Source organism: Pinus tabuliformis, chromosome 5_1 (genome assembly GCF_031772625.1).
Source record: "Pinus tabuliformis cultivar Carrire ecotype Pingquan chromosome 5_1, CPIR1, whole genome shotgun sequence".
Classification (NCBI taxonomy): domain Eukaryota; kingdom Viridiplantae; phylum Streptophyta; class Pinopsida; order Pinales; family Pinaceae; genus Pinus; species Pinus tabuliformis.
The window spans coordinates 462,847,603-462,874,880 of record NC_142305.1 but is presented as its reverse complement, the minus strand read 5'-3'; positions in this window follow the sequence as shown (position 1 = coordinate 462,874,880).

Here is a 27,278-nt window from a genome sequence, read left to right as displayed (position 1 = left end):
CCGTGATATAAGGGTTGACTTTGAGATCGATGGCTAGGATATAGTGTGGAACTTCAACCACAATCAAGGAAGTCCATACTTTCTTATCCTTGCTCTTTTGATAGTTATTTCTCCTGTGACTTCTCTTCACTCTTCCGCTCTTTCGATAGTTTTCTTCTTTACTCGTTTGTTGTCATAAACACTGCTATATTGACATCAATGAAAACCTATATTAACATAGGTCTCCTAGGTCCATCTGGCAATCCATATCAACCACATACAAAAGAATCCACCACACCATTGGTATCTCAAGGAGGTAGGTTATAGGGATAATACCAAGAGCAAAAGTTGGGAGAATTCAACCTCATCTATGCCAAACAACCTCCATCATAGCAGATATGCAAGTGAACAGAGCGATGCCATCACAGGTCAGGCCTGATGCAATAAGTAGCCATCCCAGTTTTTAACCTCATAAGAGCGATGAGTCTCAAAATTAGGTTTTACAGCTATTTCTTTAGGGGATATCTCAAGGCATTTTACAATCAATGTTCTAGGGAGGATATGAGTTGCATATCTAAATGAATACATTGCACAACGCTCATGTTTTGGGCACTTTGGGTATGTCACAGGGAAGTGAAGGAGGTTTGACAAAATAATGTGTAACATATGCCCCCTAAAGCATGAAGGCAGAACGGTGAGTGATGGTTGAGATGCTTTACGAACTCTTGGAAGGATGAGGAGACACACTATTAGGAGACCTGGAAATCAAGGACACATATACATATACATATCTAAGAGAAAGACATGAATCTACGGCATGGGCGCAACCATCTAGATAATAAGGACTATATGTAAGGATCCATGGCATGGGCACATCCATCCAAATAAGTAGGATCATATTTAAATCTAAGATCCAAGGTATGGATGCAGCCATCTGATGTATAAGGATCATCATCATAAATATAAAGTCCCATGGTATGGTCACAGTAATCTGTATAAAAGAAACATGTGTACAATCATGAATAACATATAACTCTACATAACCTGAGTCATATCAAATAGGATTCAGGGTCTTGCGCTCCATCACGACCCGAACAAAGTACAAATTCTAACATGTGAATGAATTTTTTGCAGTCAAACATGCAAGAAAACCACTTGATTACCAGCCATTCATGTGGATTGTTAATAGGCACGAGAGGAACCACCCATAATGACAATGCTTGTCAAGGTACAATAGTAAAATCCTTTAATGTGATAACGAAGATGATGTCAAACACTGGTGGAATCATCTGATCGATGGCTAATGAAAAAAGCCTATCGTCGGATATGAAGAACTTTCCATTAAGGCATGCAAGCTCTAAGGTAATAAAAGCAAGTTTTTGAGTCATCTTCTTGGATAATGAAGCTGAAGTCGACAGGAAGTGACCCTTCAAAAGAGGGTCATAATGATTCCCTTATCATCGACACAAAACAAGGAATAAAGTGGAATGAAATGAGTAAGATCCAAGACTATAGCAATGACTCAAATGGCGTATAGGTAAATAATTGTAGATTGGACTTCTCTTAAACATATTGGCGACTTGACTCTGGAGTGTGGTAGCATTAGACTAAACATAGTACCAAGGGTCATAATGATGAAGTGGAATAGTCAGATGAGAAGTAAAATGGATAACCCAAACCTGGAAGGACAAGTGACTGAGCAAGGATATCCCAAACCTGACATGAGATGCAGAAGAGTGTCATGTTAAAGAGAGGCATCCTGCCTATACAATGGATGTTTCATCTTCATTTTTCCCCAACTATTTCTACTGAGTACCTGTTTATTTTTAGACAAGCTTCAAGAGGATACCATATTCCTGCCTTATAAGTTCATACTTCGGATGAATCTATCCTAGTAAGTTTTACGAGTCCTTGGAAGGAGAAAATTGGTCTCATCATGGTGACGAGTCTTTCGTCATAAATTTTAATGAGTCTGATGTAAGAATAACTCAATATCTTTTTCTTATTTATAGTGTTTGAAAAGGAGACAAAAAAGAAAACACCATCACCTCCCTTTTCATAATTTGTCCCTTGAGCTCGAAAAGGTAGAAAAAAATATCTGAGAGAACCTCTTCATCATATCAACCAAGGTGTACCTTTTTCATAAATAGTGAATCTCAGCATGAGAAAGGGTTAAGCTTTTACTGAGTAGATGTCAATTAATTTAATTTAACAAGTTCGGAAGGACAAGTGCTTGGAAATATTTTCATATTTTTGGAGTCTAAAAAGTGCTAAAATAGGACTCCTCCTAGAGGAAACAAGTGGTATAAAATGATAGAAACTCATCCCGGTAATGATGGAACTGCTCAAAACATGTGATGGTCAAGAGGCTCACTAATAAGACCACTCATTGTAGATGTTTCTCATGAAAGGGTAAAACAACCAAGTGAAATTGTACGATTGGCCAAAGAGATGGTTACGACGGAGTGAAAGAACCAAGGCTTAGATAACAAAAATTATCTAATAAAAACAACAATCATGAGATGTAAAGTAGGAATGGTTTCATTTTTACATAAGCTCGAAATGGGGAAATTTATGCTTGTATTTGGTTTTAATTTTACACAAGCATGAAATGGAAAGAAACTGTGCTTGAATTTGGTTTCATTTCATTTTTACACAAGATTGAAACAAACATAAACTATGCTTGGGTTTGGTTTCCATTTTACACAATCTTGAAACAAAGATAAACTAGTTTGAGATAAGTTTTCATGCCTCCAAAATAATGACTCAATTCAAGGTACATGCCCCCCAAGCTTCATTTCATTCACCAAACTGGATGGAAAGAAGGTTTGCTTACGAGATCAAGGGAAAGACTTGACTGAGATTTTATGAGATCTAATCAAAGACTTGAATTGAAAGAGGATTTGTTTCATTTTTTAATGAGCTTGACACAAGAAAAGAACCATGCTCATGGATACCTATATAATATTTTAACGAGGTTGACATAATAAAAGAGTTATCCTCATAACCCTTGTTTCATTTTTCAACGAGCTTGACACAAGACGAGGAACTCTGCTCCAAATTCCTTGTTTCATTTTCTAACAAGCTTCACACAAGACAAGGAACTCTTCTCCATATCCCTTGTTTCCATTTTTAAGGAGCTTGACACAGGACAGGGAACTCTGCTCAAGATACCTTGTTTCATTTTTTAACAAGCTTCACATAGGGTAAGGAACTCTGCCCTAGATCCCTTGTTTCATTTTTTAAGGAGCTTGACACAGGACATGGAACTCTTCTCCAGATCCCTTGTTTCATTTTCTAACGAGATTGACCCAAGACAAGGAACTCTACTCCATATCCCTTGTTTAATTTTTTAAGGAGCTTGACACAAGACAAGGAACTTTGCTCAAAATCCCTTGATCAGACACCAAAAGAGGCCATGATTCCAAGAGCTTCTCATTAGATGGGATACAACACTCTAGAAGGGATACATGTCGAGGGATCCAAATGAAAAATCGTGCTGCAATGCCCCTAGTACATGGTGTGCTACATCACATACTAGATCATTAGTAGTTGTGAGCATGGAATAGGTAGTGACATAATTAACCTGTGGCAAAGGTGATACCGCTTGCACATAAGAACCATTTAGGGATAATGGTTGATGGGGAGTTGATTCAGGACAAATGAACATAAGTTGATCAATGATCACAATGCTTACTTCACGCGGGAAAAATATCACTCGAAAGAGAGAAGATACAAGAGCTCCCATGACATAAACATTGTCACGACCAAGGAGTAGATTAAAATCTAAAGGGCCTTGGACAACCATCATGTCTATATAGACAATATTTCATCCAAAAGTAATAGGTAACTTAGGAAGGATCCCTAATGGTTCACTGGTTCCTCTGTTAAAAGCTAACGTATTCTCAGTGATGGGGACAAGATAAGGAGAACTTGAAGCTTTCCAAGAAGTTGAGGACACGATGTTAACAAATGCACCCTCGTCTAGGATTGTGCTAGGTACGACCATATGGTAAGCCTATATTGTAATCTAAAATGGCACATAAGATGGAGGACGATATCCTGCCAGTTGACTCCAATCAAAAGAAGTGACTAAACTACTCAGAGGGGGTGTCATAGGAATGTGAGAGTTGTCATATTTCTCTATGGGAACAAAAGAAATTTTCTCATGCACTTCAGGAATAGGAGGATTTACCTCTAGTTCATTCAAAATTGAAGAAAATAGAAGAACTTGAGAAGTTTGAGGTTCACTCTCTACCAGAAAGGTACGATTAGCTGAAGGTATAGTCAATTATGTCATTTTCTCAACCAATAGTTGGTTGACAAAGGACTCACGAGACTCACTTTTAGAGAGAGTGGGGTTGACCAAAGATGAATTATGATCAATCACTAGATCAATTAGTGAAGGATGACGGAAAATATTTTGATACCCAGTTGGAAGATGAGGTTGGGAAGCTATAAGGTTTTCCAAGTCTTTGGAAGCTTCATCCATAAGAGGATGAAGGTGAATGGCATGGTTACCTTCACACAACTTACAAGAAAATTTAACTTTTCCCTTTTTCTAATGAGCTTTACTGTTTCTATTTGAGGGTTTGTCACCAGCATGATCTCGCTCATGACAAAGGTCTATGTGAACCTGTTGACCACACTTCTAAGACCTTGCGAATACCAGAACAACTCCAAAGAAGGTGGTCACCCTTACATAACATGCAAGGGAATTTTACTTTTCTGGGCTAGTTGGAAGATTTTCCTACATTAATTGCATTCCCCTTGCTTATTTTTCTTCTTCTTCTTTTTCCTCTTCTTCTTCTTCTTAGTTTCCTCGTTACTAGAGTCTAGACTCTCACCAGGCGAAGAGGAAGAATGGGGTGAAGAAATAGGAAAAGAAGCGGAGGGGTCAAATTTATGATCAACATGAGGTTGATGTTGTTCACGTGGAGGAGAACTTGGTTGAAAAGAAAATTGAACACTCAAAACCACCGAGGTTGACAATAACCAAACCAGAAGACCAATGGTCAATTGAAGAAAGGACAACATCACCATATAGGGAGTACCATTATTTCTAAAAGGATGAAAAAGACTAAGATTCCCATCAAAGGCGTTTTCTTGACTGGTACACTCAAGAAATGTTGCCATCGATATCCAATGCAAACCGCTTAAAATATAGATCATGGTCATAAAATGTCATTCATTTGGGATTTCTCATGATTTTTAACAGTTTTTCCAACTCGAATCAGATTCTATATCAAGGTGATAAGACATTATTATAATTTTATAATTGGATCTAAAATTATTTAAGTACATATTGTCCGCTATATGGAATGTAAACCTATGAAAACGTTAATTAAAACAATCTTAATAATAAACATAAAAGTCATGGAACACACGGTTTATATTTATTTAGAAAACAATATTCGCAAAGCTACCAGATTTTCAAATGTAAAATATCCGATACAATTCCCCACCGCACTAAAATCCTAAAGCTACTAATTTTTGAAATGCAAAATATCCGATAAAATTCCCCACCGCACTAAAATCATAAAGCTACCAAATTTTCAAATGTAAAAACTGTGGAAACCCAGAAAGCCCAGAAAGATTCAACTTTCAAAGTCACGCCTGTATAGAGGGCATTCGAGTTTAGAATAAAACCACTGGAAAATGCAGTTATTATGAAAAATGAGTGGAGAGAAAATCATGAAAAATGGCACATATGTCACCATCACCATCACACATGGATTCGACTGGAATGATAACTGTTGGCGAAGATTCAACAGCATAACCATCACCACCAGACATGGATTCGACTGGAATGATAACTGTTGGGGAAGATTCAACAGCCGCCATAGCAGCAGCTGTGGGACAACTGTCATGGCGAGTAATGTATTTCTCTCGCAAATGTGTATGAATATCAAAACGGTCACCTGTCAATTTTATGGAATTACTATTGTCTTCCAACAGTTGTTGTACCCGATGACAATCCGCAAAACTTTCGCTCCATACGATTTGCTGGCTCCACACATTTCCATCTAAGCGGCTCCAATCTATGATAGTTCGCAACAAAACAACGTTTGCGCTTTCAGCCATTGCAATGTTGAAAATTATAATTTCAAAACTGCTGATTTTTTCCCTGCTTCCCTTATTATATGCGATGCGATCGCAGATCGCCATCGCGCCTTACCCTGTTGCTTCCCTATGGTGATGCGATGCAATGCGATATTGCGATACGATACTATCACAGATCGCAGATCGCAATTTTTTCACCAGTACAAGTTAAACCCTCCGCGATGCTGCGATGCGACCTGAGCCATTGCAGATCCCACTTTCACCTGCATATGATCTCAGCCGGTCATACGCTTTTGATCCAATGACCATTATTTGTTCTTACCTTGTTCACGCCACCGCCATAAGTGTCCTTTCGCCATTTACTTATTTATGTTCCCAAAGGAGGAGGAAGATCAGATCCAGCTCCTGCACATTGAATGCTCAGCTACAACATTTAATAAACAGTATGGCCGAGAACAAGAAGAACGCGCCACGTGCTGGTGCAGTAAAAGATTATGGGTTTCTTACAACAAAGCTGGCCGCAGAGCATTTATTAGTTATGAGCTTCCACACAACCGACTTAAGAAGCACAGCAGAATGTCCGAAAAGATTAGATTTCGTTCATCATGAACAACAGTTTTTTTTATATATATTAGAAGAATGTTAGAGAGAGCTTGGTAAAAAAAAAATTCTCTAAAACGCACAGCAGTGCTGAGATAGTGAAATTAGTTTTTGGAACTGAAGCGTTCCTGTTGTAATCCCTCTCAAGAGGAAGACTATTTTGTAACAATTTTTTTTTGTGTGTGTTATGATTAAGATCCTGTATCAAAATAAACAAAGCGTTGCTCTCTGTGCAATTTCTTTTGTGTTTTAAATGAATAGAAATTTCTATCATGGTACCAGAGCTAGTCTAGGCACTCAGTGATTCAAAACTAGAGTTTTTTTTTTTCACTGTAGGAGCTGTAAGAAGCTTATTGAGCAGCTTTTTTCTCCAGCAGAGAAAGTTTTTGCTTGTTTTTATTTATACAGTCAACATCTCTTCTTTATTTATACAGGTTAAGATGGAAGATGCTGGAACTGGTTTGACAAATTACCAACTGCCACAGTTTAATGGGAAAAATCACGGCTATTGGTCCATAACAATGAAAGCATTGTTTTCTTCTCAATCAATACGAGAGCTTGTTGAAACTGGCTATGCTGAACCTGCAGATGCAACAGCATTGGCTGCTTTGACAGTAGTAGAAAGAGACCAGTTGAAGAGCGACAGGAAGAAGGATACCAAAGCCCTCTTTTTTCTCTTCCAATCAGTACATGAAAGTATTTTTCCATAGATTGCAGCAGCAACAAAATCCAAGGAGGCATGGGATATTCTCAAAACTGCCTATCAAGGCATGGAGAAGGTGAAGAATGCAAAGTTGCAGATGTTGAGGAGAGACTTTGAAACACTCAGCATGAAGGAATCTGATACAATAGATTCATTCTTCACTCGGGTTATTGGGTTGATAACCCAGATAAGGTCTCATGGTGAGATTCTTGAAGAAAGAAGGATTGTAGAGAAGATCTTGAGATGTTTACCCTCAAGGTTTGAATCTATTGTGGTAGCAATAGAAGAATCAAAGGATCTCTCACAGTTCACAGTAGATGAACTAAGTGCTTCTCTTATGTCTCATGAACACAGACTGAGTAGAGGAACATATTCCTCTTTTGAGCAAGCATTCAAGACTCAGATGTCTTTTGGCCAAGGAAAAGGTCGAGGCAGAGCAAATAATAGAGGTCATGGAAGAAGACAAAACAAAGGCAGAAATAATCCTGCAAGTACAAGCGGAAGGAGTTGCACTCAGAACCAAACTGAAGGTTCAAGCAAACAACAAGCTCATGGAAAAAGCTATGACAAATCCCAAGTCCAATGTCATTGTTGTAAGAAATATGGGCATTATGCCAATGAATGTAGAAAAAAACAAAATGACACGAATAGTAGGCCGAATGCTAATTTTGCAAATGAAGAAGATAAGAATCCAAAGATTGTGTTGTTAACATGTAACATTGCACAAGACAAACAAGAAGATTTTTGGTTCTTAGACTCAGGTTGTAATAATCACATGACTGGAAATATTGCAATGTTTTCCAATCTGGATGAAAATGTGAAATCTAAGGTAACAACAGGAACTGATAGTAAGATATCTGTCAAGGGTAAGGGCAGAGTCAGTATCCAAGCAAGAAATGGAGAACAGATGATTGTGCCAGAGGTATACTATGTACCTGGTCTGAAATGTAATCTTTTGAGCATTGGGCAGCTCATTAACAAAGGTTACAATGTGTTCTTCAAAGATGATATGTGTACAATCAGAGACATACCTCCAAGTAAGAAGATCATTGCACAGGTTCAGATGACCAGCAATAGAATGGTTCCTCTCAAACTCAGGGCAGATTTGAAGGAAGGAAGAACTATTGCAGCTGTAACACAAGAAGTCTTTCAAGAACAAGTGAAAGATGAGAATTGGTTGTGGCACTTGATATTTGGATATCTCAATTTCAAAGGCTTGAATCTGTTGCACATAAATGGAATGGTAAAGGGATTTCCATTGATCGAGAAACCAGACAGCCTTTGTGAAGGCTGCATCTTGGGCAAGCAAAATAAAGAAAGCTTTCCAACAAGAAAGAGTATAAGGGCAAAAGCACCCTTAGAAATTGTTCACTCTGATGTGCATGGACCAATGCAAATACCATCATTTGCTGGAAATAAATATGTTTTAACTTTTATTGATGACTACACCAGAAAGACAGAATAGGACCATTCTTGACATGGTCAGAAGTGTGCTAAAGGCAAAACACTTGCCACATGAGTATTGGGCAGAAGCTTTCATTTGCATAGTTTACATCTTGAATAGATGCCCAACTAAAGCTGTCATGAAAAAAATACCAGAAGAAGCATGGAGTGGTCAAAAGCAAATTGTCACTCACATGAGAGTATTCGGTTGTGTAGCATATGCACATGTACTGGATCAGCTAAGGAAGAAGCTTGACAGTAAGGGGGAGAAGTGTGTCTTTATTGGCTATTGTGATGATTCAAAAGCATACAAACTCTATAATCCATCCACTAAGAAATTGATAGTAAGCAGAGATGTGCAGTTCATTGAAGATGAAGCTTGGGATCGAAGCTTAGAGAAGACAGTGAATGTGAAGACAACTGTGTCTCACGGAGAAGAAGAGGAAGGGACAACAACAAATAATCCTTCCTTGGTGGCTCCTCCTCCACCACAGCAAGTACAACAAACCACACCACAAGCTAGAATTCGAACAGCCTTGAGAAGTCAAGGAAGTGCTTCTCTAAGCACATCACAGAGATCAGAAATACCCTCAAGTTCGGATGGAACTCCAAGCACACCAAGAAGACCAAGATTCAGAAATCTGAATGAGATTTATGAACAAGGAGAGGTAAGTAACAATACCGGTCTGAATTCATTATTGGCTTTGTATTGTCATGTTGATGACCCAGTTCATTTTGAAGATGTTGTAAATGAAGATAAATGGATTGAAGTAATGAATGAAGAAATTGGTGCAATTGAGAAGAGTAAAGCATGGGAGTTAGTGGACCTCCCTGAAGGCAAAGATGCCATTGGAGTTAAGTGGGTCTATACGACCAAAAGCAATGTTGAAGGCAAGATTGACAGACACAAAGCAAGACTTGTTGTGAAAGGCTACAAGCAGCAACAAGGCAATGACTATGATGAAACCTTTGCACTAGTAGCAAGGATGGAAACAGTGAGAACAGTATTGTCTATTGCGGCACAACACAAATGGAAGATTTATCAGATGGATGTTAAATCTGCATTCCTGAATGGAGTGTTAAAAGAAGAGGTTTATGTTGAACAAACTCCATGCTATGAAGTTGAAGGCCAAGAGCATAAAGTCTGCAAACTGAAGAAGGCTCTTTATGGGCTGAAGCAAGCTCCAAGAGCATGGTACAACAGAATAGATGCTTATCTGATTCAGAATGGGTTTGATAAGTGTGATGGTGAACCCACAATCAACATAAAGGAGAATGATGGTAAGATTATTATTGTTGTTTTATATGTAGATGATTTGATTTTTACTAGTAATGATGCTTCTCTCATTGCTGATTTTAAAACAGTCATGAAAAGTGAATTTGAAATGACTGACTTGGGCTTCTTAAGATATTTTCCTAGAATTGAAGTAGACCAAAGTGAAAATGGTGTTTTCATTTCTCAAGTTAAATATGTAGAAGTAGTATTGAAGAGATTTAACATGCAGAACAACAAGGTAGTTGTGACTCCAACTATAATGGGGTTGAAATTGACCAAAGAAGACAGCAGTAAGGATTTTGATCCAAAATTGTACAAGAGCATAGTTGGTAGCCTTATGTACTTGACTGCAACTAGGCCGGACATTATGCACGCTGCGAGTTTAATCTCTAGATTTATGGAAAGACTGAAAGAGACTCATTGGTAGGCAGCCAAGAGGATTCTAAGGTATGTGAATGGAACGAAGGGGTTTGGTATTTTATACTCCTCTCCTGAAAGTCTCATGTTGACAGGTTACACTGATAGTGATTGTGCTGGAAGTGTTGATGATAGGAAAAGCACATCGGGATATGTGTTTCATATGGGATCGGGAGCCATCTCATGGGCTTTCAAGAAGCAACCAGTTTTGTCCTTGTCAACAGCAGAGGCAGAGTATGTGGCAGCAACAGCAGCAACATGCCAAGTAGTGTGGTTGAGAAGAGTTCTTAGAAATTTGTGTCATGAACAAGAAAAGGGCACAACCATTTACTGTGACCATAGCTCGGCAATAGCATTGTCTAAAAACTCTGTTTTTCATAAAAGGACAAAGCACATAGACACCAAATTTCACTTCATACGTGAATTGGTTAACAATGGTGAGATTGTTTTGCAACACTGCAGAACAGAGGATCGGTTAGCTGACATCTTGAAAACCATTAGGAAAGAAAAGTTTTGATTATTTCAAGAAATGCCTGGGTATGCAGAAAAACCCAGCAGTTGAAATTAAAGGGGAGTGTTGAAAATTATAATTTCAAAACTGCTGATTTTTTCCCTGCGATGCGATCCATCGCAAATCGCAGATGTTACCCTTTTTGCCTACTTCCCTTATTATATGCGATGCGATCTTACGATGCGATCACAGATCGCCATCACACCTTACCATGTTGCTTCCCGATCGTGATGTGATGCAATGCGATATTGCGATACGATATTATCGCAGATCGCAATTTTTTCACCAGTACACGTTAAACCCTCCACGATGCTGCGATGCGACCTGAGCCAGCGCAGATCACACTTTCACCTGCATATTATCTCAATCGATCATACGCTTTTGATCCAACAGACATTATTTGTTCTTACCTTGTTCACGCCACCGCCATAAGTGTCCTTTCGTCATTTACTTATTTATGTTCCCAAAGGAGGAGGAAGATCAGATCCAGCTCCTGCACATTGAATACTCAGCTACAACATTTAATAAACAGTATGGCCGAGAACAAGAAGAATGCACCACGTGCTGGTGCAGTAAAAGATTATGGGCTTCTTACAACAAAGCTAGCCTCATAGCATTTATTAGTTATGAGCTTCCACACAACTGACTTAAGAAGCACAGCAAAATGTCCGATAAGATTAGATTTCAGCAGTTTTTTTAATATATATTAGAAGAATGTTAGAGAGAGTTTGGTAAAAAAAATTCTCTGAAACGCACAGCAGTGCCGAGATAGTGAAATTAGTTTCTGGAATTGAAGCGTTCCTAATGTAATCCCTCTGAAGAGGAAGACTATTTTGTAACAGTTTTTTTTTGTGTGTGTTATGATTAAGATCCTGTATCAAAATAAATAGAGCCTTGCTCTCTGTGCAATTTCTTTTGTGTTTGAAATGAATAGAAATTTCCATCATGCAACACAGATATTCCTTGGGCCGCTGTACTTCACAGGATACCATTCATACCTGGCTTTCTCTACAATGTTGTTTAAGCGACATATAGACACATTATCCCAAATGTTCTCCAATCTCCATGTGTATCGGTTTTCTTATTCAATCCTTGTAAACACCACGCTAGAGACCAAGTGTTGCTGAACAACACATTCATCTGAAATATCATCAGTTTCCATGGAATCTGCATATATTTTCCATACCGTCCCTCCATTTGTCCCGTTCCGATTGAAATGACCATTAATTCTCTCCAAAATTTCTATCACAAAACTCGTATTCCTCCATTTCTTGATTCCTCCATGCTGTCGCTTTCTGAAAGATAGATATGTCAGAAAAGATTCAACACGTACCACCAAGAAACTGTAAATATGATAGCGTGATCACACGCCTTTACTCCTATCCCTTAAGGCTTTATATACTTCTCATATCATTTTAAACTTAATATACTTACCACGGTGTTATTTTTGGCAAACCGGCACAAAAAATCGTTGCGTTTTTCTTTTTTATTTCTAAAAATATTCTAATTTTATTATTTTTTAGGAATTTTTTTAATTAGCTTTTCCTATTCAAAGCTTTACCATCAATTTCAAGAATCTAATACATTTAAAAAAAATCTAATATTATATTTTCATAATTGACATATAATTGTAATATTTTGAAAAAATAAAATAGATTGTGTAATCAAAATTGATAAAGAATAAATTTTGATGAGGTACAGGAAATATCACATATAGGGATATGTGGAAAAGAAAGTAGTATTATTTCAAAATGTTTTGTTTTGTTTTTTTTGTTTTGTTTTGTTTTGTTTTTTGTTTTTTGTTTTTTTTTTTTCTATTGTTAACGAAAATTTTGGTTTTGGATAAAATTATCTAGCACATATGCAAAAGAGCAAGATGTTTGAAAAATATAATCAATTTTTTGATCTCATCCAAGAAAAAATTTATGAACACTTTGTGACATACTTATTCATTATTCACTCAGTCACTCATTTTATGACAATCTTGCTTATATATTGTTAAATATTTTTCTATCATTTATCATGGACAATTATATTTTAAATGTCATCAATTTTGCATAGTTACATGATCCCCACCCCAAAATGTCATCAATATGTATAGCCCATTGGCTACAAAATTTATTAGGAAAAAGTATTTTTATTTAAAAATTAAAGCTTCCTAGCCATCCTTATCACCCATGCGAATGTTTGATGGAAGAGGCTCAAAATTCTTTGTTTCTGTAGTCCCTACTCAATTCCTAAAACTTATTTCAATAGAATCCATTATTTTTTTTAAATCTTGTTATGACCTCATCTTCTAGCATACTTGTTTAGAACACTGCAATGCATGACAAAATGACCATTTTTCTTGTCAATGAGTTTATAAAGATCACATCTATGATCCCCCTCCAAATTCCTCTTCTATAATTTGTCTTAAGTTAATACTTTGTTCATTAATAAACACTAGATAAACAACTATTCATTAGGAATTTTCATATTCCAAAGATAGCACTATGACCATCAAAGTTCAATCCTTCCTTCTTTTATTCTTAAAAATGTTTATCGAATCCTATAAATGTGAACCCCTAAAGGAGAAAAAGACCACTTTGGTTCACCTTGGTTTTCCTCAATTCAAACATGACTCCTTTATAAACATGATCAAAAACCATTTTATGAAATTACTTCATTTCCTATTAAGATTATCTTGTCTATCATAAGCCATCCCTACATCCACATTTAAGTTGTAGGAGGATTTAAAATGTGGGAAAGCATGCAAAAGCCTATGTCCCTTAGTTATTGAATTATTTTTGGTGCAATTAGGTCATGTATTCCACTCCCAACCCATGCATCCTCCCCCATATGAATGAAAATCGCCACACCCACCTTTTAAATTAGTGCATACCTTCCCCTCCCCCCCAAATCAAATGAAAATCCTTCACAATGGTCTTCCTCGTCACTAAAATATTAGGCCTAGATTTCTCACTAACCCTTCTCCAATATTCCATATTATATTCTTGCTAACCCTTCTCCAATATTCCATATTATATTGTCACTAACCCTTCTCCAATAGTCCATATTATACACATAAATATATTTCTAAATGTTTAGTTGACACCACAATTCTTCACCTACAAAAGGCCTCCAAGACTCTTCAGTACCAAATATTTTGAGAAAAGTATAATGCACCATATTCCCAACAAATATGATATAGCTAAATTCTCCCATTTTACACATGAAGTTGCCTCTTTTAGTTTAATCCTTCTCACGAAAACTATATCTTAGCCTTTTAGAACTCTTTAATAAGTTTATTTATATGTCACCCAAAATGGCACCTAAATGATACATATTAACTCATGATATTTGAGAAGTCCTAAATAATTCGATAGGTAACTTTGTCACTTTGATAGCAAGATGTTATTAAGGAAGGATATTTAGTGTTATTTGGTTGATAGAATCCACTAAATTTGTCTTGTATTTATTGGGATTTTTAATGTTATTTGCCTGGTATTTGATATAATACACTCAAATTGTCTTTTATTTTTTTGGTTTGCTAAGTTGTGTGAGTCCTATGATGATTGCACACTTAAACTATAGATCGAGACTCAAAACCACCCTGGGATCACACATGGTTTGGGCCACACTAGACCTTAACATATCTTGAATTTTTCCCATGGAGTTTCAAACGTGTGGCCTTCACATCATAGAGTCCCTTAATAGTACACCCCATCAACATATATTCTAAACCCTGAGGGCTTGTATATGTTGAAATTTGATAAATGAAAGATTGTTTAAATTTTAATTTGCAATGTTCCAATTGTAATTTTAAGTATTTTGGTAGATTTAGAATTATGGAATTATTGAAGTCATAATTTTAAATTAAATTAAAAAAATTAAGTTTACTTTGATCAAACTATTAATAAAAAACCACTTGAATAATGGGCTGAGATCATAGCCTTATATACTATGCTCACTTTAAAATGTTTATAGTTATGTATTATTAGGAAAAAATTATTTACCTTACATAAAAATGGGGATTGTTATTGGACAAAGATAAGGGAGATGGACTAGATTTTTCAATATGTATGAGATGTGTAACATAACATAATGTTAACAAATTAAAATGAGTAAAAAACTACATATATATTTTTATTTATTTTGACTGCAAAGAGAGGGGCTCTACAACCTAGTATAGGGTTAATGCGTAGATGTAATGTAAGAAAGTTTTGTAAACATTTTTACATGTCTTAATATGTTGAATTTATATTAATATGTCCAATTTATAATACGTAAATTGGTTAAAATTTACATGCGGATTAAAATTAATATAGAGACCAAAGTAAATGTTGTAGTGTCCATAAAGATTTCAAAGTAATCAAAATAGGAAAATTCAATTTTTTTACATTATTTTGTTTTTATTGATAAAATTAGGAATAACATTTTAGATTAAAAAATCATAGTATCGATATTACATTAAAATATATAAGTAGCAACAATAAGTTAAGATCTATTTTAGCTTATAAAATAGAATGATTACAATAATGATTTTTTTTTCTAGGTAAAGTGTAATCTATATTAAAGAAAGAAAATATTTACAGAGGTTACATCATTCGAGGGGAGCATAGCCCTGCCCTCTACCAAAAACAACTGATTCCAGTGATACCCCATTACATGATTTTGTCCATTTGCGTTCCTTGGACTGCAGATATACATAGACCAGATTCTTGTATAGCAAACATACCAAAAACAAACTTTGAAAAACCTGAAGACCCTAACCATTGAAACTATAGTAACAGTAGACATACTTCCATGTTTCGACAGAGGAGGAAAACTGATATCAACCAAACTATGAACCGATAGAGACATAGAAGACATTAAGCCAAAACCTGGAGAAAACAGTCCAAGACGACTCAGGAAGGGTGATTGGGCGACTCCGGCGGCCTCAGCTGCTCCGGGCTGGGCGTATCAAGCCTTATCACCATATCTTCGTCCCATTGCATCTGCCCGTCTGAGCCTGGTTGAACAGAGACATGGCTTTCCTCTCTGTCCTGAGTGAACTGAACCGGAGGTGGACTTTCCTGCACTGTGGAAGCCATAGTCGAATTCTCCTGGAACTGGGCCGGCGGAGGCTGACCAACCGGTGCTACAGCAGCCAAGGGACGGGGCATGCGGTAGACCCTCCCCTGCATATCCCCCAACAAGATTTCATTGGAATGAAATCTAGCAGAGGCCTGCGAAGAGGAAGGGTTGTCCGCAGGAGCTGCTTCAGATAGGTAAATCGACAAATTCACAATGACATCCGAGCAGAGAAGCCACCCCGGGATTCTGAGACGAATTGGCTGGAAGGAATTCGGCATAAGCAGAAATTCCTGCTCCGAGCTGGAAGAAGAATGGGCCGAGTCTTCCATAGGCACCACAGAATTCACCTCTTCACCATCCAAAACCATGCGAGTGCCTAATATCCCACCGCGGCGAGGCACACCTCGTCTGCGCATCCTGAAACCAAATTCAAAGGCAATAAGGCCCTGCTTTACCAGCCTGTGTCAATCCGCAGGCTTGAATTCATTCCCAGGGCCACTCTCAAATGTCTTGTTCCAGACCTGGTAAGGCGGGCTATGCTGGTTATATATTAAATTCATTGCCTCCATCGCAGGCCGAGGACAGGGAGCCCTCATCCCTTCGCACGCTTTCACCTGCAAACTCTCACTCGGCTTGAAGGAGCCGTCCTTCCACTGCTGCAATACCTTAATAACCAACGCTAAGGGAATTAAATGGTAACTGTTCATCAATGACTTGGAGTGATAAACGATCCTGTCAACCGCTTGTCATGCGCTGTGACAGATGCCCTCCTTAAATGCTTGTGTTAACACCCGCATCCGGGTGATGATTACAATAATGATTATGTAACCATATTTAAATTAATTAATAAGCATGTAAAATTACAATAACACAATATGTTTCACAATGGATACTCACATCCACTTTGTTGTAGATATTATTAACTTGTAAATAGGCTTGCTTACAATACTATGGGCCAATACGATGGTTCATCAATAAAACATTCCCAAAAACCATATCTCATTTCACACACAAAATATTTTATAAATAAATACATATATCTACATCTCTATCACATCAAAATATATAAAATATGAAGAGCAGCTATAAATTAAGATCCATTTCACCATATAAATTAGAATAATACTTTTGTAACCATATTTAATTTTCATTAATAAGCACAAAAAACTTAATACTTACAATATAATGATATTTTTAACCATGGTTATTCATCACCACTTTACCATGGATATTATTAATCATACCATACCATGGCCCAACAAGATGACTTATCAATACCACATGTCCAAAAACCATCCCTCATTTCACAATCAAAATAATGCTCATCACACTTTATCATGGATATTATTAACCGTACCATACCATGAGCCCACACCATGGCTCATCCATACCACATGCCCAAAATCCATTCTTAATTAACAATCAAAATATTTTATAAAAAAATTTTTTTAAATTTAATTCTATCACATTTTTGGGCCAACGGCACTCTCCATCCAAGTATGGAAGAATTATTGCAATCTCTAGTTATAATATGTTATCTAAACATTTTGACCCAATCAAATTACTTAAAAATAAAAAATAAAATATTAATTAAAACATTTGACTCTGTAAATTTTATAAAATTAAAATTAAAACTAAAAAAAATAAAATTAATAACTCCTGATCTATCAAGCTTTGGGAGGGATCAAATCTCCAGGTGCAAACCTTTCTTCCTATTTTGCACTCAATAAATGATTTGCACCTTTTTAGAGATTTGATCCCTCTCATTGCTTAATAGATTAGGAATTAAAATGGATCTAGGATGGTTATATTATTTGGGTATTGTAAAATATTTTAACCTTACTTACAACATATGCAGACTTTTAATGTCATGTGATTTAATTTTATATCATATTCACATAGAGGGATCAACTCTAGAGGTGCTAACTTTTCTTCCTCTCTATTTTGCACTCAAAAAAGAGCTTTGCACCGTGAGAGATTTGATCCATTTCGGTGGTTGATAAATCTGAGATTTGCAGCGTCAGAGATTTGATCCCTTTAAGTATTGGATAGATCTAGAATAGTTATATTATTTGTGTAATGTAAATATTTTTAACTTAAGTTTCAACATATACATACTTTTACTTTTAATGTTACGATATTTAATTTTATATCATATTACAACATATAAATACTTTTAATGTCATGCGATTAATTTTATATCATATTCACTGATGAATTTGCTGATGATTCGGTTAAAACATTTCTGGAATATATATGTTTTAAACAAAATACCTTTTCTCGATTCAAACTATTTAAACCTAGATTTGTAAATTTGATGGACATATAGTAATTTGGTTGGCACTTTTCTTTGGTCTTTAGTCAATATTTTTCTTTGGTGTTTGGCATTCTCTACTGAGTTAAGGGACTTACCTAGTATTTTTTGTTTGTTGGGGCTTCAAGCTCCTTATTAGCCTCATAGTTGGTTAGGATGCTTCATTGAAGCCTTAGATCCATTTGGGAATGTAAAATAGGGAGTTCACTTATTCAAGCCTTCATTAACCATTTCCAAATCTTATAAAAAAGGTGAGCCATGGAATTCAATTGCTAGATCTTATTTATATATTGGAGTATATGGAAATACACGTCATATAGGGTTCAGAACACAATATCGTTCATTCTCCATCTTTCTTTATCTAACCTATGATCATTCGTTGCGAAACAATATTCGTTTCGCCTCCTGTAGATACATTATCCCAAACGTTCTCCAATTACCACATAAACCTGTTCTCTATTTCAATCATTGTTGCTGAACAACACCTTCATTGTTCCGCAGCAACACTGGTATCGCTTCTATTTTGCTTCCATTTTTTGATTCCTCCATCCTCTTGCTTTCTAGACGTACGACAGAGAAACTTTGAATATGATGGCGCGATCACACAACTTTCCTCTGGTCACTTCGGGTATTGATCCCTAAAGGGGTTTATATACTTCTGATATTAATTTAAAGTTAATATACTTACCACGATGTTATTTTTGGCAAGCTGACACTAAAAATTGACCCCTCTTCTTCTTTTCCCTTTTAAAAAACGTACACAATTATATTTTTGTAAGTGTTTTATAATTATTTTTTCTTATTGAAAGCCTTAGCATTCATTTTAAGAATCCATTGCATTCAAAAAAAAAAAAATTGAGAATGGATTTTCATAATTGAGATAAAAAAATAAAATAAGTAATATAATCGGAATTTTGTAAAGAATAAGTTTTCATCAAGTATAGGGAAAATTACAAATAAGATATTGTTTTTTTCTCGTCATTACTTTATCGAAAAGAAAGTAGTAACATTCTAAAATGTTTCATTCTTTTCTTTTTTTTTAATTGTTAATCAAAATTTTAGTTTTGGATCAAACATCAACTTTCATATTTTTGTCCATGTACATATGTAGAAGAGCAAGAAGTTTGAAAAACACAATCACATTTTATGACATATTTGTTCAACATTCAATCATTTTATGACAATTATACCTATAAATTGTTAATTTTTTTTTTCATTTGCCATGGGCATATTTTCAAATATCATCAATTTTGAACAATTATCTCATTCTTGCCCCAAAACTAAAATATTGATTCCCTCTTTCCATGTACTCTAGATCCCCTTCAAATTCCCTATCAAAAAATGTCCAGATAAATCTCTTACCAATTTGTTTTCAACCACTACACTCAAAAATTGTATTACTTATCATATAAGAAATCCCATTGGTTACAAATTTATTGGAGAAACACCCTCTTTCTTTAAACATTGAAAGCTTCATGGCCATCCATATTCTCATGCCATAGTTAATGGAACAATCATAAAATACTTTGCTTGTGTATTACTTCCTCCATACCTAGATATGTTAGCCCATTGGCTACAAAATTTATTCGAATAATGTATTTTTTTTATAAATTAAATGCTACCTACCCATCCATATAACCCATGCTAGTTTTAATGGAATAACCTTAAAATTCTTTGTTTGTGTATTTCCTACTCAATTCCTAATACTAACCTCAATAGAGTCCCCTGAAAAAACATTTTTCAATCTTGTTACTACCTCCACTTCAAACACGTTTTTTTTTATACTAAGAATCCTTGATGAAATGACCATTTTTCTTGTCAATGCGTCTTTAAAGAGCACATTTATGATTCCCTAACCAATTAATCCTCAGGTAATACTTTATCCATTAGTAAATACCACATAAAAAATTTGTGTTTATAAGGAAATTTAAACTTCGAGAGATAACATTAACACGATCTAAGTTCTTTGCTTCGCTCTTTTACGTTTAAAAACATGTATCTAATGCTATGAATATTAACCCCCACAAGAGAAAAAAATCAATATAATTTATCTTGATTTTCCTGGAATCAAACATGAATCATTCCTAAACATGATTGAAAATCATTCTTTGAAAGCATTTCATTGCTTATTAAGCCTAGCTTATTTTCCATAAGCCATCCCTGCCTCGATATTGAAGTTGTAGGTGGATTTAAAATTTGTGAAAGCATGCAAGAGCCCATATATATTAGTTATTAAGTCATTTATGGTGTAATTAGGTGGTTTCTTTAAATACCATCCCATCCATCCATTCCATCATAGCCAATATGATTGAAACTCCCCACATGTACCTCCCAAACTAGAACGTAACTGTTTGACCCATCACCTCTCACCTACCCCCCTACCATCAAAGGAAAATCATTCAAAATGGTCTTCCATATGACTAAAATATTGTGCTTACATCTATCAATAATCCTTATCAAATATTCCATAGAATATTGATAAAAATAATTTTCAATGGGTAGTTGACACCACAACCCATCACCTCTAATAATCATCCAAATACTCTTCACTACCAAGGATTTTGAAGAAAGGAAAATGTTCTCAAAGAACCATCTTCCGAGCAACATTGAGAAAAAAACATGAGAAAACACCCGAAAAAATGAAAAGTGTTCATGATGTAACAATTTAAAAAAAAAAATTGAGTTAAATTTGCTTATTTTTTTAGGCAGTGACATTAAAAACCAAAGTTTTATTGCACTAAACATGAAAATAATCACAAAAAAATGAAAAAATTATTGATCTTGTGTCAATGAGTTTTTTAATGTTAATTTTTGTTGTTGTTGTTGCAATGATGACATTAAAAGCTAAATTTCTTATGTAATAAACATGAAAGAACAACCTGAAGCTAAAAAGTGTTGATGTTGCATCAACATTTTTTTCTGGTTAAAATTCTAACATTTTTAAGCAAGAACAAAATATCATGACTTTGAAAAACCTTAAAATTTCAATAATTTTCAACTATAACATTAAAGATAAAATATCACAACCCCCAAAAACTTTAAAATTCCAATAACTTTCAACCATTATACTTTTTATGTTTTTCAACCATGGAATTAAAACCAAATATCCTAAGCATAAAAGTCTCTAAATTTTCAACATATTTCAATTATATAATTATAGAACGAATATCATGACTAATAAAAACCTTAAAAATGAATACCTAAATCAAAGAGTCATTATACTGAGGGTATTATTTTTTTAAATGTTGAAAATATGCATATTTCAAAATCTTAGCCTAAGGTAACTTGATACATTGACAAATAGTGGGGGCAAGCTTGGACCATTGCAATGAAAACTTAAAATTGAACCATGAAAATGAAACACATTAGGAGTAAACTTGATCCATTGTAACAAAAACATAAAAATCAACTATCAAATTGATACATAGTGGGGTCATGTTGCTAGTCGAGCATCAATATAACCATGCAACCAAAAAAAGAAGTAACAAAAAAAAATTAACATTAAAATAAAAAACAAAAACAAAATTAAAATAATAATAATAATAATAATTAAAATGAAAATAGAAGAAATAAAAGTTAAAATTTAAAAATAAAAAATTCAAGCATAGAGAATTTTAAGAAATAACCAATAATAATTAAAAAAATAGAAAGTGTCGCACTTAGAAATAAGTGTCGCTTTGTTGTCATTTCAAGGTGTGACTACTATTCATGAGTCTTGTGTATTCTCTTGGCTTGTATTGATGGCTTTTATGCATGTGATCCATGTTTGACTCGTATTTAGGTGCATTTCCCTTTCACACTATATTGGTCTCACATTGTAACAACCATGGTGAAAATTCCATGTAATAAAAGTAAATAAAGGCAACATAATAACCACAAATAATGGGACACTTATTCCAAGATAGATGTTAGGAATAATCCTAGTGATGGGGATCACTTGTGATTGTTTATGGCTAAGGAAATTGACAAAGGAAATGGCTAAGGATTCGGAAAGGAAAAAATGAATTTTTTGCACATTTATTTATGAAAATAAAGGAAATTTGGAGAAAAGGGAGGTGAAACATCACAAGTTGCATGTACGGTGGAAAATGAAGGAAAATAATGGAAAATTAATTAATAGAGGCCTCATCCATAAAAAGGCTTCTTAGTATCAGTTGGTAACCCTTTTTTAGTTCAATTTTAGAGATCCCTTATTATTCTCCCTCTCTCTTTCATACTTTTGGAAACTTAGAGTTTTCTTGGAGCACTCTTGGTGGGTGTGGCATACTTGGATTTTTGGAGCATTAAATAAAACAAGAGTAGGAAAGCACAAGAAGGTATCGGGATCAGTAGGTATATCATAGTTGCTGGCAAGTACCAAGTTGTGTTCATGTTTCCTTCACTAGTTTTGGCATGCATGGCACATGCATGTGGTTTCTTGGTTGTGATATGTCATTGACGTCAAGGATTCTCTAGATTGAGAGTGGATTGCCTAGCCTTTCCATTTCCTGGACAGCCATGGGGATTATGGGTTTACTTTCATTGTTTTCTTTTGGTTAGTTCTCATGCTTCCTTAGCCTTGGTTGAGGTATTAGTTCCTGGAAGCCTTGGTTGGAAAAACAATCTAGAATTTGTGTCAGAACTTCAGTTGACTTATTAGTGTTGGAAGCCTTGGTTGGACAAATGCTCTGAAATCCCTTTGTGGGTTGAGTTACTAGTCCTGGAAGCCTTTTTTGGAGAAAGGCTCTAGGTTGATGATAGCTATGGGTTGAGTTACTTAAGTTAGAAGCCTTGGTTGGGACAATAGCTCTCGAAGCCCTAAAAGGCTTTGATGGAGACCCATCTAATGTTGGCGTTGTGATGTCTTATTGTGAGGTGGAATCACTTCTTGATGGGTTGAGGTGGATGGCCTCTCCAAGCCCTTAATGAGATTTCATTGATGTGTTCTATGGTATCCCACATTCATGTTTGTAATATGGCACGAGGGTGAATGGATGAAGATAGGTTTGGCTCAACCATTCTATAGTTACATGGAATGTGGGAGTCCCATCATAGGTTTGGATTTTTTATCATTAATGAAAGGGTATTTATCCTTATATTTCGCTGAGCATGTTCATGGATTATATGTGGTCTATATGTCTGTACTTTCATGAGTATTTTTTATGCTATTATGGTGGTTATGTATGTGATTTATGACAACCTCCATGTATGTCTTTTATCATGATTTTACTTGTAATTGAATGATCAATGTATCTATGACCTAATGGATGGAATTGCAGTTGATGTGTTGAGGTATCAATGGTTCTTAGCGAATCTCAGCTAAGTATGAGACCCCTATGCTCAGAACTGTTAATTACACCTATAGATAACTAATTGGTAATATGTTTGATTATCTTCTTGTTATGGCTAGTAGGGGTCCAGTCAAGGTCCTGAATAAGTGATTTCTTCAGTACTATCATTTCTATGTTATTTTGCTTATTTGAAGAGATGGTTCAATTCGGGGAAGCGACCAGGGCTCTCAGCTTGAAAAAGTGGCTCAAAGATGGGAGTCGTTGGCATAGGACCAATAGTTTTAGTCTTTGTTCACTAGCAAGCAAGCCTGTGAAAGTTACTTTGGGTTTCTAGTCTCCCTCATGCCTATAACATGAGAGTGACTGAGGCTTAAGTTGTCCAAAAGTTTAGTGGGACCTTAAGGCATGCTATCTAAATCATTGGATTGGTTCCTGAGGATCATGTAGCTGATTACTAATGTTTGTATGGTGTGTTTCTGTTGGCTCCACTTCCTCAATGTGACTTAGGAGGTAAAATCATATCATAGTGGCCTCTTGCCACATGTTTACCCCAGCTGGTTAATTTCTTGGGTAGATTTTGGAAGAGGGTGTTACACACGCTTAGCCATTTTAGAACTTTTCTTAGTCTTCCTCCCCAGTGCAAGTTGCAAAGAAAATAACCCCCTAACCAGGTGATGTGCTAAGCCTATTCATAAGCCTCAATGGTGCAAACTTTCTTTGCAAGACTTGTGCGTTAAGTTTTCTGAAGACCACCTCAAATCAACGCACATCCAGAATCTTCTAAGGTCAGTCACCTAACCCTAGTGGCTCATATTGAATAATTGCACCAAGATTTAATGACAACGACCTTGCATGTCACATAAAGCACTCCTAGATAATAGAAAGGAATCCTTCCATCTCCTTTCCGAAGTAATATATGAAATGGAAATGCATTCCTATCCTCATAGTGTAGTAAAAACTCTCCTAGAAACGCTACTTTCCTTCTATGGCTTCCCTCATTACAAAGCACATTCTAGATGAACAATTAGCCACTTTTGGTATAGATTGTGCTAACATAAGAGGAAAATTGAATTCAAATGAACAGCGACACCTTGTTGAGAAAAAATGCACTGGCCTTCAAACCTCCACTTCCTTCTTGTGCATGGCATAGCATCAAGGCATAATATTGCCTCCACTGATCATTTTTGTACCTCTCCGCGCTCAAGACTTGTCTTTTCAAACCTCTACCAATGCATGGTGTTATCTTAGTAGAGAATGAGCCCTTGTTCAGAGAAATAATTATTTCCTTAAGGCTTCCTCTTCCTTTTAGTGCATAACACAGTCTCAAGTCTTACGCATTCACCCTTGTTCCTTCCTCTCCCCCTCTACCCTAAACACTTGTCAAGTTTCCCTCTCTCGGTACATGGCATTGTCATAAGACTCTAGGATGACTCATCTTAGCCCTTGATAAGTCAAAATGTGCAAGCATAGTCTTCCCCTCTTTCCTTTTTGGTGCATGGCACAATCTTAAGCAATAAGCCCATCACCTTATCCCTTGAGCTTCCCCACAACACTAGACCAAAGAGAGCCCCTCTTTATAGGGCATGGCATAGAAATAATGAATAGTGGTGCCTTCCTATGCCACTCTTGAGTTCATCTACACCTTCCTTATCAAGCGTTCTTTTAATCCTTCCACATGCCTGACATAAGTAGTTTATTATGTGAGCTAGGTAGAGATAGAATAGGTGATTTCAAGAGTGAATTTAAATTATCATGAATGAAATTCAATGGTAGAATCACTTTATGTTATGCTCTTGACCTGCAAGAAAATCCAAGAATACCAAATATGTGAAGAAAAACAACCTAGAACACAACACAAAATGAGAAAAAGAACAAATATTTTATTATTCAGAGATGAAAGCAATGTTCACTTGCCTCTTCGATGAGGCAACCTCTAGCAGAGCAGACCTCAACTACAAAATAAGACATGAGATTCCTCAATGGGGAGTCGTTGTCCTTTATATAGGATTCATACATACAATACCATGGGTCAGTACCATGGTTCTCTCAATACCATCTATCTAATACCATGGCTTGTTTGCAGCTAATTGTGGTCCCTTTATTAAATGAGGGTCAACCACTTAAAATTATTAATACGGGTTTTATTAACTCTTTAAATAACTATAACTATGGCTCGGCCCTATTACATAAACAAATGGGTGAGGTTTGGACCTTAACATGCCCTCCCCCATAAAAATTAGCCTTGTCCTCAAGGCTGAAGCTACGTAAACTACTGAAGAATAGTGGCTGGTCCCCATGTTACATCTTTTGGAGAGGCGTCTTTCCACTTGAAGAGCACTTTCTTGGTTATTCTTTCATGCATATGAGATTCTCACATATCCAGGACCTGTTCAAGTTGGAGCTAGAGTGAACTTTCTTTATCCAATTCAGGTAGACTGGTTTGAATTCTGCAATTGTTCCCCACCACTTTCCTGAGGCATGAGACACCGAATATTGGATGGATTTTTGAAGTTGCTGGCATGGCTAGCTTGTAGGCTACTACTCCAATGCATTGAAGTATTTGATAAGGTCCGTAGAATTTTGGATCTAATTTTTGACAACCCTTATCTTTGAGTGATGTTTGCTTGTATGGTTGTAGCCTCAAGAATACATGATCTCCTTCTTGAAATGTGCACTTTGAATGATGTTGATCTGCCTACTGCTTCATGTGATTTTGAGCTTGATGGAAATTATCTTTGAGACGGGCTAGCATGGTTGCAAAGTTTTGTAGGAGTTGATCCACTACTTGCACCTTAGAGCATCGAGGGATATAAGGAGTAGGTGAAGGTGGGAGTTGACCATACACTTCTTCATATGGAGTCATCTTGGTGGTTGCATGATAGTTAGTATTATACCACCATTCAGCTAGAGGTAGTCACTATACCCATTGATGTTTCTTTTTTAAAGAGAAGCACCTTAGGTATGTCCCCAAACATTTGTTGACTGCTTCAGTTTGAGCAATAGTTTAGGGATGATAAGAAGCACTTAGTTGGACTTGGGTGCCTTGTAGCTTGAAAATTTCTTGCCAAACGTTACTGGTGAAAGTTGGGTCAGGATCAGATACAATGGAAGTGGGCATGCCATGCAGTTTGAAGATTTGGTGAATGAATGCTTGAGCCACCAAAGTGGCAATAAATGGGTGGGGTAGAGCAAAAAAATGAGCATATTTAGAAAGTCTATCCACAAGCACCATGATGAATGACTTGTTTCCTAACTTCGGAAGACTAGTAATGAAATCCATAGAAAAATCCATACAGATTGAGGCAGGGATGGATCAACTGTTCCCTTCACCATACTAAGGAGGATCAACCATTCCCTTAGCCATACTACCCAAATACCCTATTTTACACATGAGTAATCTCCCCAAGTGTTGTTCTGAGTGTACTATAGTAGCAAGATGGCCGATGGTTTATCTAACACAAGGTTTTAGTTGAGGCTAGGGGGCTTCCGATATACCGAGAGGGTATGTGTAAGGCAGTCCATGCGCAGTTCTGCTTAATGTGCTACTACGCGAAAGGGTACCCATAGGGGTTACAAGGGAGTCCAACAAGCATGACCACCTCTTGTATTTCCTGGGTGCATGCCTTCACAAATCCGTAGGTTTATGC